This window comes from Hippopotamus amphibius, chromosome 12 (genome assembly GCF_030028045.1).
Source record: "Hippopotamus amphibius kiboko isolate mHipAmp2 chromosome 12, mHipAmp2.hap2, whole genome shotgun sequence".
NCBI classification, from domain to species: domain Eukaryota; kingdom Metazoa; phylum Chordata; class Mammalia; order Artiodactyla; family Hippopotamidae; genus Hippopotamus; species Hippopotamus amphibius.
Window position 1 is genome coordinate 45,502,453 of NC_080197.1, and position 14,598 is coordinate 45,517,050.

General features: G+C 37.4%; 1 protein-coding gene across 1 annotated transcript in view; it reads right to left on the reverse strand.

The window, feature by feature from the left end:
- Positions 1–14,598, reverse strand: part of PLCB4 (phospholipase C beta 4) — a 265,039-nt gene that overhangs the window by 40,937 nt on the left and 209,504 nt on the right. The window lies entirely within an intron of this gene.

The following is a 14,598-nucleotide window of genomic DNA, read 5'->3' on the forward strand; positions in this document are numbered from 1 at the left end:
AGGGCAAGCTAAGTGAATCGCCTTAGGCTCTGACTCTTTACTTGTGTGACTTAGAACAAGTTCATAAATGTTTACAGCCTCAGTCTCTTCATATGAAAATTAGAACTGATACCACCTACCCTGCAGGGGCACTGTGAGTGTTCAATGAAAAAGTACTTGTAGCACAGCAGACATCACCAGCACTAGCCTTATTTTTAGATACAGAAGGTTAATGAATATTTAGAGCCAATTTAGGTTCCATGCAGATAAAGTGAGCACAAGTTATAGCTGAGAAAACACTGGAGAAATATTTCAAAATTTAATCTTTTAGGTAATTTCCTGGCAGTCCAGTGGTTAGGACTTGGTGCTTTCGCGGCGGTGGCTGGGGTTCAATCCCTGGTCAGGGAACTAAGGCCCCGCAGCCAAAAAAAAAAAATTCATCTTTTATATAACATCATTTGAAGCGTTCCAAGTACTTTCAAACAGAAATTCATATAATTTTGCATAATTTATCAATACTGTAGGAGGAAGCATTATTCTCATAACCTGAAAACAGTACAAAATTATAACTTTTAAAAGTATGTTTATGAATTTCCCTCTAGCAGAATCACCTTCCTAATTACATTCATAGGATTTTTAAAATTTTTCTTAAATTATTTTCTCCTTTATGATAGGAAATAATATATGCCCATGACAAACATTCAACTGTATAAAATGAAAAGGATACGTCTCCTCTCCTGCCCATCCCAGCAGGTAACTCTTGCTATCCATCTTTTGTAGCCTTCTATTTTTTAAAACTCCAAATGGGTTCATAGTTTTCTGCACCTGTTTTTTGTTTAACTTCATGTATCTTGAAAACATGTCCATATCAGCGACATAGATCTCCTACATTATTTTTAAGGACTACTTAAATATTCCATTTTCTGAGTGGCCATAATTTCTTTAACCAGTTTCTTCTTGATAGACTGTTCAACTACTTCCAGTTAATTGCCATTATAAACAGTAGTGCAGTGAATGTCTTTGAACAAAATTCCATAGCATACTTTTGAATATGTCCATAGGATAAATCCGTGGAAGTCAGAATGTTGCGTAAGGGCATCTATCCTTTGGGGAGTCCTTACCAAACTGTACTTCATGGAAGTTGCATCAATTTATTCTCCTATCAGGGGTGGATGAGAAGGTTTGATTCTAGTTATCAGTTATAGTCCCTAAGAAATCTTTGGCTTATTCCCCAATTGGGGAATACAGGCAAATTGGCCCTTAAATCTTGCTCAGGAGAAAACACAGATGACTATTTTGGGAAGTTAGTATTCTGGGAACGTATTTATCTATTTTTAACTCCTTTTTTAAAATTTTTAACTCTTTACTATGAAAAATTTCCAACATACACAAAAGTAGAGAGGAAAGTAAAATAACTTCCCACATACTGACAATGAAGACCCAAGAGTTATAAACAGTTTGCCACACTTCCTTTCGCTATGCTTCCTTTTCTCTCTCTCTCTTCTCTCTGCTCAAATATTTTAAGGCAAATTCCAGACATCATAACTTTTCACTCTTAATTAGTTTTATGAATCTCAAAAAAAGAAGGTTGTTTTTTTTTTTTTTCTTTTTTCCTTTTCAGGGCCAACCATACCAATACTGTGACAAAACTTACAGTAAATCCTTACTAGGATAAAATGCATGGCCCAACTTAATACTCTCCCTATTTACAATTAGTTTGTTTGAATCAAGATACAAACTCTGCACTATGTCTCTGATAATTATGTTTCTTAAATGTTTTTTAATCTAGAAGAGATCCTTCTACTATTTATTTTTCATAATGCATAGACTTGTTGAGGAGATGGATCAGGTGTCCTATAAAATGTCCCATATTCCATGCTTCCTTGTTGTATTACTTAGCTCTAAGGCATGACTTTCTCTTTTTGTACGAATACCACATAGGAGGTGCTGTGACGTCATATAGGTCACATGGAGGCAGAGAGAGCCTGGTCACTCCACGTGTTGTGGTGCTAAACTTATTGAGTGGACTCAAGACCTTTAGCTCATTCGTGTCTGACTCCCAAATGCCTCCCCATTCTACTTGTCCACACTATTATGGGGACAAAGTGAACCTTAGACCGTGCCCCCTGAGTTCCCCCACCCTTCCCTGGAGAAGATCTACCTGGTGTGGCCTCCCCTCAAATTCCCACGCTGGATACACTCTGCTTCAGCTTCCCACTGGCACATTTCAGTAGATGACCCATGGGGCTGGCTTGTTAGGAAATACATACTTGCTTATCTTTAATGACAATCAGTTTGGAGTACTGATGAGAGTAATGGCATTTTTGAGGGGCAACTGGTAGCCCTTCTAGTAGGAATAGCAAATAATCTTTTAATCACTTAAAACTAAATATACAACCAATAAAACAAGATGTTAAAGAAGAAATGACCCATAATCCTTCCATCCTAACCAAGCTTCTTTCCTTTTTGTGAAATTTTTTTCCATATGAAGACATATTTCACATGGTTTAGTTAAAATTACATAATCTTCTAAGAGCTGGTTCAAACCTTTAGCCAGACTCACAAGAAAAAAAGAGAGATGGCCCAAATCAATAAAATCAGGAAAAAAAGAGGAGAAGTTATAACTGACACCACAGAAATACAAACGATCATAAGAGATTACTATGGACAGTATACACCAATAAAATGGAAAATCTACAAGAAATGGACAAATCCCTAGAAATGTACAATCTCTCAAGACTGAATCAGGAAGAAATAGAAAATATGAACAAATCAATTATGAGTAATGAAATTGAATCAGTAATTAAAAAAAAAAATTCCCAACAAACTCAAGTCCAGGACCAGATGGTTTCACAGATGAATTCTACCAAACATTTAGAGAAGAGTTCACACCTATCTTTCTCAAACTATCCAAAAAATTGTACAGGAAAAAAGTGCTTCCAAACTCATTCGACAAGGCCAACATCACCCTGATACCAAAAACAGACAGAGATCTCACACATAAAAGAAAATTACAGACCAATATTACAAGTGAACACAGGTGCAAAAATGCTCAACAAAATATTAGCAAACCGAATTTGACAATACATTAAAAGGATCATACCCACCATAACCAAGAGGGATTTGTGCCAAGGATGGTTCTATATCCGCAAATCAAACAATGTGATATATCACATTAACAAATTGAAGAATAAAAGTAACATGATCATCTCAATAGATGCAGAAAAAACTTTTCACAAAATTCAACATCCATTTATAATTATAAACCTTCAACAAAGTGGGTATAGAGGGAATATACCTCAACATAATAAAGACCTTATATGACAAGCCTACAGCCAGCATCATACTCAATGATGAAAAGCTGTAAACATTTCCCCTAAGATCAGGAACAAGACAAGGATGCCCACTCTTGCCACTTTTATTTAAAATAATATTGGAAGTCCTAGCCATAGCAATCAGATGAGAAAAGCAAATAAAAGGAATTGAAATTGGAAAGGAAGAAGTAAAACTGTCACTGTTTACAGATGACATGATACTATACATAAAAAATTCTAAACATGTCACCAAAAATCTACCAGAACTCATGAATGAATTTGGTAAAATTGCAGGATACAAAATTAATATATGTAGCTCTGTTGCATTTCTATACATTAACAAAAAACTATCAGAAAGAGAAAGCAAGAAAACAACACATTTAAAATCACATGAAAAAGAATAAAATACCTTGGAATAAACCTAACTGAGGAGGTAAAAGACCTGTACTTGGAAAAGTATAAGACACTGATGAAAGAAACTGAAGATGACACAAATAGATGGAAAGGTATACTGTGTTCATGGATTGGAAGAATTAATATTGTTAAGATGAACACACTACCCAAGGCAATCTACAGATTCAATGTAATTCCTATCAAAATACCAATGGCATTCTTCACAGAACTAGAACAAATAACTCTAAAATTTGTATGGGGACACAAAAGGCCCTGAATAGTCAAAACAATCTTGATAAAGAACAAAGCTGAAGGTATCACACTCCCTGATTTCAAACTACACTAAAAAGCGAGAGTAACCAAAACAATATGGTACTGGCACCAAAACAGATGCATAGATCAATGAAACAGAATAGAGAGCCCAGAAACTAACCCACACTTATGTGGACAATTAATCTATGACAAAGGAGGCAAGAATATACAAAGGGGAAAAGACAGACTCTTCAATAAATGATGTTGGGAAAACTGGACAGCTATATGCTAAATAATGAAACTGGATTACTTTTTCACATCATGCACAAAAATAAACTCAGAATGGATTAAAGACTGAAATATAAGACCTGAAACCATAAAACTTCTAGAAGAATACACAGATAGTAAGCTCTTTGATGTCAGTCTCAGCAATATTTTTTGGATATGCCTCCTCACATAAGAGAAACAAAAGCAAAAACAAACAAATGGACTACATCAAACTAAAAACTTTTACACTATGAAGGCAACCATGAACAAAGCAAAAAAAACTATTTACTGAATGGGAGAAGATATTTGCAAATGATATATCTGACAAGGAATTAATATTCAAAGATACAAAGAACTCATATAATTCAATATCAAAAAATGAACAACCAGATTGAAAAATGGGCAAAGGATAAGAAAAGTTTTCCAAAGAAGACATACAAATGGCCAACATATACATGAAAAGATGTTCAACATCATGACTCATCAGAGAAATGCAAATCAAAGCCACAGTGACATATCACTTCACACCTGTCAGAGTGGCTATTATCAAAAAGATAACAAATAACAAGTGTTAATGAGGATGTAAAGAAAAGGGAACCCTTGTACACTGTGGGTGGGAATGTAAATTGGTGCAGCCACTATTGAAAATAGTGTGGCGGTCCCTCAAAACTTAAAAATAGAAGAAAATGAAAACACTAGTTAGAAAAGTTAATAGCAACATTATTTACTATAGCCAAGATATAGAAGCAACTTAAATGTTCATCATTGATGAATAGATAAAGAAGATGTGGTGCATATATACAATGGAATATTACTCTGCCATAAAAAAGAATGAAATCTTAACATCTGTGACAACATGGATAGATCTAGAGGGTATTATCCGAAGTGAAATAAGTTAGACAAAGAAAGACAAATACTGCATGATTTCACTTATACATGGAATGTAAAAAGGAAAACAAATGAACAAAATAACAAAACAGAAACAGAGTTTCGGACACAGAGAACAAACAAGTAGTTGCCAGTGGGGAGGGAGGTTGGGGGAGGAAAGAAATAGGTGTGGGAGATTAACAGGTACAAACTTCCAGTTGCAAAGCAAATGAGTCACAGGTATGAAATGTACAGTGTGGGGAATACAGTTAATAACTATGTAATATCTTTGAATTACATATTGTTGTGACTGGACTTACCATGTCTTGTGGTTACGAGAGGCGGTGGTGGGGTGAGGGGAGGGGAGGGAAATTACATAAAGGCAGTCCAAAGGTACAAACTTCTAGTTATAAGAAATAAGTACCAGGGATGTAATGTACAACATGAGAAATATAACAGTGCTGTATATTAAATATGAAAGCTGTTAAGAGAATAGACCCTAAGAGCTCTCATCACAAGGAAAAGTTTTTTCCTATTTCTTTAACTTTGTATCTATATGAGATGATGGATGTTCACTAAATTACTGTGCTCATCATTTGATGTATGTAAGTCACATGATTATGCTGTACACCTTAAACGTACATAGTGCTGTACGTCAACTGTATCTCAATAAAACTGGAAGAAGAAATTATACAGTCTGCTTTTTAGATGTATTAGGTTATATCTGTATAGCTTTGAAAATTATTTTTAGTGAGTGGATAATATTCCACTGAGTTTATGTATAAAACTACTTCCCACTGCTAGATATTTAGATAGACTTGCAATTTTTCTATAAAAGATGATTTTGCAAGGAATACCTTAGTGCAAAAAATATTTCTTCATCATTTTAAAATCAGAAATCAGCAGTTCAGACACATAATATAACAACCTATATGCCTGAAGGGCATTCCTAACAAATTTTGTTCCTAATAAGCTTTAAAATACAGTTATTGAAGAATAATTAATGCAAAAAATGAGTAAAGAAAATAAAGCAGAATCAAGAGGGTGCATTGGGTTGAATAAACTCATGTCTGCCCAGAACCTCAGAATGTGACCTTATTAATAAATAGGGTCTTTGCACATGTAATCAGTTAAAAACTGAGATAAAACCACTCTAGATTAAGGCTGGCCCTGGATCCCATGACTAGTATACTGATAAGAGGAGAGGACACACAGGGACACAGAGAAGAAAGGCCAGGTGGTGATGGAGGCAGATTGCAGTGATGCAGCTACAAGCCAGGGAGCACTAAGGGCTGCTGGCAGCCACCAGCAGGGGCTGGGAAGAGGAAAGAAAGGATTTCCCCAAGATCCTCCAGAGGGAGCATGGCCCTGCTGACTGCCTAATCTTAAACTTCTAGCTTCCAGAACTGTGAGAGAATAAGTTTCAGATGGATGTACCAGTTCGTGGTAAATTTGTTTACCAAAGGAATTGAGAAATAAAAATTCTTCTACTTAAATTCTTGGGTTACATCTTTCATATAATGGGGTGCTTAAACTCACATAGTAGGCTTTATCATTGTTAAGACGAAGGATCCATCACCCTCTGGACCTCCTAAGGTCCTGTCATGGGTCCACCTTGGGGGAACCGCATTTGAATCCCAGGGGTATTCTTCCTGTTTACTGAGGCAATGTCTTGACCTCAGTCTGCAGGGCTGATTCTACACAATTCTGACCTAGAATATATGTTCTAAATTTTGTAACATACAGTTACAAAACATTCTGTAAAGTAGGTCACATATTGTTTTGTATTACATGGACAAGTTGACTGAGAGGCTTTTGTCACCATCTGCTATAGGATGATGTAGATGTAGCCTCAATTATACATCAAAATGAGATGCTACAAATTTATCCATTAGTTGGATAAATATCATTACTTAAATCTATCTTCAATTATCAATATTAACAATCCTAAAAAGTTCCAGGAAGCTACGTCCCCAGATCCTAAAATTCTGCCTTATCATTAGATTTTTAATGAGATGTCTTATTTGAACTTACATATTCATTTCATTTTTTTAAAGTCTTTATTGAATTTGTTACAATATTGCTTCTGTTTTTTTTGGCCAGGAGGAATGTGGGATCTTAGCTCCCTGACCAGGGATTGAACCTGCACCCCTTGCATTGGAAGGCAAAGTCTTAACCACTGGACCACCAGGGAAGTCCCTACATATTCATTTTTAAAAATTGACAATACGCAGTAAAATAGAATTCAATAATAAATACAATCTCATGGTGTTCTTGGCCAAATGGCAACAAAATTACACAAAGTGTAAATAAGGCTTGTTTAAATTCAATCACATGGGACAAAAAAGGAGATTAAAAAAGGGCTATGTGTCTCGGACAAGGCTTAGGTTAGCAGGTTGAAACACATGCTTCATTTCTGGCAGTTTTGAATAGTGAATCAGATACTTCTAGGACACATAATTTTGCCACGTGGTGGCAGGTACTCATTCTGTAGAGGGTGGCAACTCCATACGTGGGACAGTTTCACCAATATTATTTGGCCAAGGGCAAAAGAGCTCAGAATTAGGGAGCCAAGACCTGTCCTAGCCACTTTTAGATAATTTTTCTATTGTAACTCAGTTATTCCTCTGGCCAGAGGCAATACACCTGAGTTTTAAATATATACTTTCTATATGCACACACACATGCACAGACACATAAAAATCAGTTTTCTTCTTTGACATGTAATATTCATGCATATATTATACATATGCAAATATAATATTTGATATACATCTCCTATCAAAAAAGGAAACTGATTTTAATAACCACATTTAAAATAATGTATAACCAGAAAATGAGAAGCTATTCCTTAGATATATCATGCTTCTACAGACTTACATAACTGTATTTAAAAATGTTATTTATTTTTTTCCTTGTCTCAGCCCAGAAAAAAATATTTCAGGAAGCAGTTAAATAAAGCTGGCATATTCTTGGCCAAAGTTTTGCATATTCAAGTAAACCTGGAATCTTTCTTTGATGCCAATCTGACATTTCCTGGGGCGTCTTCCCTCACTTCGGGGGAACACTGTGGCTGGCTATATCCCCCGTGTAGTTTGGTGTTTCATAGCACAAATCAAAGGGACAAGAATTAACTTTAAATGCGGATTAACAGTGGTTGGAGTGTGAATAGGCTTGTCTAGGGACCAGCCACCCTGAGCATCTAACAGGGAAGGTATGTGTGCACACGAACACCCCCACAGGGTGAGCTAAAATTTCCTAGATACAGTACTTAGCTCTGGAACCTTTCTTCTTAAAAAGAAACCAATCTGCCTGTTCTCACTTGCTTCTTTCTTCTGGACTTAATGGAAGTCTTATTTATATACATTTTTTAAATGCCAGCTATTTGGGGGTTTCATGTCATTTCCAAAAGGCCGGTCTCCTGGTGAAAAGTTTCCATGTATATTCTGTCTTTCTCCTCCCTCCCTCCCGCCCATCCTTCCTCACTTCCACATAGAATCGAAAGCATCAATTTAGGCATCCCCAAGAACTGCACAGAAGATGGTGGTTCCTTAGTACAGACTATCAGTTACTTACTGGCTTTTTGGGGGAACTCCGGGTTTTGTTTGTTTGCTTGTTGGTTTAACCACTGCTTTTGAAGGCACATGGGTGCCTCAGTGGTGAGCAGCGACCATGGCACCTGGGACACCCTCCCCTCTCTCCGTGTGCTCACTCCCGGCCCAGGTTCCCTCCCGTTCCCCACTCTACTGTTTCTGCCTCACCAAGAGGTAAAGGCAGCAGAAAAATACACGTTCCTGTTGGCTGCAAAGCGGTGCTAATAAAAGTCAACAAATTCTACAACTATGATTTTGGATTAGCTCTTTTAGCTTCTACCAAATGATTGATCATTACCGAAACTGCATTTCCAGGAATGCTAGGAGATACAGAAGGTGCAAGGGCAGAAGACCCTGTGGTTGAATAAGATCAGGAAATGAAATGCACGTGTCTCCCCTCTTCTCAAACATTCACAGAGCATCTCAAGGAGCTATGCAATAAATACGTGTTTAAATCCACTTAGCCTAGGAATTCCCAACGTATTTCACTATAATCCATCCTGCCCCCTCTCCCCCAGAGCTTTTCTTCTTGGCATTCTTACCAATATTTTCTGTAGTCCAGAAGAGGTCATAAAATGGATATCACCACTATGTGAGTTAATTTTTCAACAAATATTTGATAGAAAGAATAAGACATTTTAGCATCCACCAAAGAGAGGACAAAATGGAAAAATCTTTAAACTGTATGGGGAAACTCTGAGGTCACACCCCACAAATGGTATCTTAATAAAGGATGTTATTCTGGAATATTCTGGAATATTCTGATGTAAGAAACGGCCAATTATCTTTGCAAAGGGGGTTGGAAAGCTACCCCGGGAAGATGCCAGGCGCAGTGAACAAGAATCCCTCCCACCCCCATGCTGTATCCTTAACCGTAAGGGAGGGCAGAAAGGGGAACTGGGCAAATCAACAAAGAACCACTTCGTCTTCGCTGACATAAAATAGCCTCGTTGTAGAAGAGGAGAGAAAATCTATAGCTGCAGAAGCAGTGATAAGCGTTGCTCAAGGAACAAGGGCCAAGAAGCTCATGAAACACAGCTTGGAGTGACACTTAAATATCACACTGGTGTTCCACGAACTCTGGAAACATAGCCTCGACTCTCTTATTTGTTCTCCTCCCTCCCACTCAGTAATAATAAAAGAAATACAAACGATTAAACCCATCAAAGCCATAAGAGGTGGGAAAAGAGAAACCCTGACATTCTTTTAATTGTCATCAGCTTTGGAACGGTTTCCTCTCACCAATAGCAGTGGCTCCTGGGGACAAAGCTGCTGCAATAGGTGACTGCCATTGCCAGTGGCGTCTACAGGAAGAGCAGCAAGGACAACCCAGCACACCGAGTCTCACTGGATTTGACAAAGGAAAATGCACCTTAGCACCCAACCCAGAACTTCCATTTTGTGTGTGCATGTGTGTGGGGCCGGGCGGAGTAAACGAGAAGACTATTAGACTCTATGTTCAGTAGAAAACTAATAGTACCAAAAATTAAAAACTCAGGCTTCTTGATTCATGCCTTGTCATCCTTCTAAACGTTCCCATTTTTATCACGTTCAAGTTTAGTTTCTGAGAGCCAAGAGACTTCATTCTTCAGCCCAGAGATACTTTACATCTAGGCAGGATCACAAAGATCTATGAAGAGTTCAGAACCTTTCAGAGTCATCTTTCCTTGCTCATCTCTTTGTGTTTCTTGGGAGCAGTTATACTACAGTAACCAGAAGGGAAAGTAGAATTCCCTGCCTCTGTCTCATGAGGGGGTGAGGAATGAAAACAGGGAACTCACAGGAATGGAAGAGGGTCAGGGTGGAAGACACTGGCTCCAGACCTACCTCCTGCGGGAGGGAATGGGTCAGCCCAGAGTTCAAGGTATCTAAAGAGCACCGCATGGAAGCAGGTAGAAGTATTACAAGCTATTGCAAAACAACCTAGTTGCCTCATCAGTAGAGATTCATCATCATATGGTGACCTCACGGCACAGAAGCCCAACAAATAAGTGACCAGAAACTCCTGCAAAAGCCCAAGCCCTCCGTAAAGAACTGCCTTAACTTGGAAAAGCCATTTAAGAACATTTTTCTTATTGCTATAAAATGACACCACCCACCTGACATTACTAAGATTTAAAATACATTTAAAAATCATGCAGAACATAGAGCTGTTGGTGCTTGAAAACAACCATGGAAACGTTACTAACATATTAGAATTCTGAAGCTTCTTAGTAAGCTTAGGATTAAGAGATTTTTCTTAGGATGATGATTCACTTATGACAAAATAACTCACTGCAGCAAATTAAAGGGTAAAGTTAGGGAGAAGAAAATAGAACCAATGGATTTTTCTTTTCTTAAAAATAAGTAAAATGAAAAAAAAAATTAATGGAGGGGCTGCTATGGTAGGGTACTATTCCAAGAGCTCATTTGATCTTCACTTACGAGGTGGGGACCACTGTTACCCCTGAGCTGCAATGAGGACACTAAAACATAAAATGTTATGCAGAGTCATCCAAGGTCAGACAGCCGGTCAGCCACGGGGCTCTGTCAGTGTTCTCACCTACCTGCTGTGTGGTCTCAGTGAAACAGCATTCTATCAGGCCAAGAAAAACAGACGTCTCTGAATCTCCAACCATAATATTCAATGAACTTTATCTAGACATTAAAGTGTATTTGAGACCACTTTGGAAATTAACAGAAAGAGATCTTATGAGTAAATTAAAATTTGATTTAAACAATTACTTAAGAACAAGAGGGATGACCCAATTTAAAACAAAACAAAACAAAACAAAACAAAACAAAACAAAACAAAACAAAAGGCACTAGAGTACTTTGCAGGCACAGGAATATAAGTGACCAAAAATCATACAGAATGTGTTCAATCTGACTCACGACTGTAAATACGCGATTTGAAATGATGAGACACCACTTTGCCTGCCACAGTCCAGGAGGACTAAGTGGAGGCCTGCCACACTGGGCAGTGAACTCTCTGTGATGCTCCTGGACACTGTCCAATGCCATGCGGAAACTCTACTAAACCTTCACCCCTGCTGGCAAACAGTGGTTACATATGTATCCTTCTAGAACTCTTTATGCATTTTAGGTACATGTGTAAACAGAGTTATAGGTTTTTTTTGTAAACAATAATGAGATTGTGTTGCAATTTACTTTTTCACTCAACAGTGCATCACCGTCATATTCCTGTGTGCAGACACTGAGAGCCAAGTCATTCCTTTTTAATGGAGATTATGCAATATTCTATAGAATGGCTATAATATATTTAACCAATCCCTAGCAATAGAATGGGTGGTTTCTAATCGTCTTTATACAAATAATGCCTCAAGACATTACAGCAGAATTTTAAAAATTGTTTGCTTTTAACGATCTGATTAAAGAAGTAATTCCTAGGGTAAGTATTTGGTGGACTATAAAAGCTGGGTCTTAATTAGCTTGGGCAGGCCTAAGAGGTCTTATTTCTATGACTTGATCTAAACTTGTGGAGTGATTTTGGACAAAGTGACCCACCTAAAAGCCGAGAAGACAATTTACAAAATTACGGAGAGCCCTGACAAGGAGAATATTTTCCCAAAGGTGCCCAAACTATTCACAGGAACAGCACACTATGTAACTGAGTAACAGTAGTTTTTGAGGACTCACCCTCAAGCACAGACCAGATCTTTTCAGTTTTAATAACCAAACAACCCGTGTTTCAGCTCCTTCAGAATGAATCAATAAGTTCAGCACTTTCCTTATCAAGACGCTGGCCTGGGCTGCTTCCCTGTCTGGAGAGAAATTCAGTCTACCTCTCTGCTGTGATGTATTATTCATCTTTCAAGGCCCAAGCAGCTACTGAAACCTTCCTACACTGATTAATCACTCCTTGGTTCAATGCTTGAAACACCCTCCAGCTTACTACCCTTGGGGCACTTATATAATGAGTTACTCTTATCTCTGTATACACATACCCCTGCTTAAGAAAATGTATATGAGTACAAGGTTGGAAAATTCTTGAGGGTAAGTGAACATGACTTTTTCAATTTTACATCTCTTACTCAGGCTATTCATAGAGTAGGTACTAAATGATTGTTGAAAACATCTATTCATTTGAGAAAAATATCTTAAATGAATGCATGAATGATATACCGTTTTTATTGATTAAACTAGTAAACATTAACAAAAGTTATAGCTCTGACACTGCTGATGGGTTATGTGTCAACCTGTAGCTAAAGCTTTAAATATGTATATACGCTTGGATGCAACAAATTCACTTCAAAGAATTCATCTTCAGGAAACAATCGCGAACATTTCCAGAGCTTTACATTTACGGTTCTTAGATGTAATATTGTTTACAAGAAAGAAAAATAGAAATGACTTCAACATTTCAACAACATGATAAATTACAGCATACACAAAATGGAATCTCATACAACCAATACAAATACGTCATGACATGGAGAAAACACTCTCCATTATTTGAAATAAATTAAGTTTCTGAAATATGAATCCAAATGAATATGCATAGTAAGATCCAATTTTATTAAAAATAAAACAGAAGAAATGGGATTGGAAGTAAAGGGACCAATATGGTAACAGAGTTCCCTCTGGGCACTGGATTTATGAATGACCTTTTTGAAATTTTTATGTTGTCAGAATCTCTTTCTGATACATATTGTTGCTACTTTGCCTTTTACATAATAAAATCTGCTAAATACATCTGTGGGATGAATGAATGAATCCATATTATCTCTTCAGCCACATAAAAATCTGATGATGTGTATCGACTACTGACTTTTTTTTTTTCCTCCAGAAAATGCTGGAGTGCAATGGTGTAGAGTTTCATTTTGAACTTTTTCCTACAGAATCAACAAAGAATATCAGTGTTGCAGGGAACATGGACTCTATAGATTTCGTAACCCGCGGCTCAGCACATGAATGTTCAGATCTGAATGTGGGAGGTTAGTTAAGCAGATGAAATACATTGTGGAAATCAAGAGGCTGTAAAGAAGACCAGAAATCTGGAAAAAGTTTTCATGTTCTTATTTTGTTATTTGCAGGTAAGTCCCTTAAATAAATCCTCATAATGTCTGCCTTCGATATCTTCACATATAAAAGCAATGACCAGAGAATTTTGAATAAACAGTCTTTGAATGTCAAATCTGAGGTTAAGACATCAACTGCAGAATCCTATCAAGAATAACACAGTACAGAAATTTCTGCTGCTTCTGATAGAAACACTACAATGACAGGTTAGGAAAAACCACTTGCAAGATGATTTTTAGAGGTTTGAATCAATACTTACATAAATACTGACACTAGTAATAAGCTACTTGATAAACATAGATATTTCTTCAGCATACACCTACACACGCTCACATTCATTCTCAACAATTTCACATTTCTGGACTCCATTTATGTAACATGCTTGGCACAAAGTAGGAACTCAACAAACTATATCTTTCCCTTTTCTATTCAAAGAGCCCATTTCCCTGGAATGAATTAAGAGTTTCATTTGAAAAGTAACACAGGTAAAGGTAAAACCTTTAAGTCTTCCAACATACTTGTTTAGACAACTGTCTTTAAAATGTGTTAGGTACTGGGACTTCCCTGATGGTGCAGCAGTTAAGAATCCGCCTGCCAATGCAGAAGGCAAGGGTTCCATCCCTGGTCTGAGAAGATCCCACATGCCGCGGAGCAACTAAGCCCACGAGCCACAGCTGCTGAGCCTGCATGCTGCAACTACTGAAGCCCGCATGCCTAGAGCTCGTGCTCCACAACAAAAGAAGCCACTGCAATGAGAAGCCTGCACACCATAATGAAGAGTAGCCCCTGCTCGCCACAACTACAGAAAGCCTGCATGCAGCAACGAAGACCCAAAGCAGCCAATAAATAAATAAATAAATAAATATATAAAAATAAAGTGTAAAAATAAAATGTATCAGGTATTATGCAGT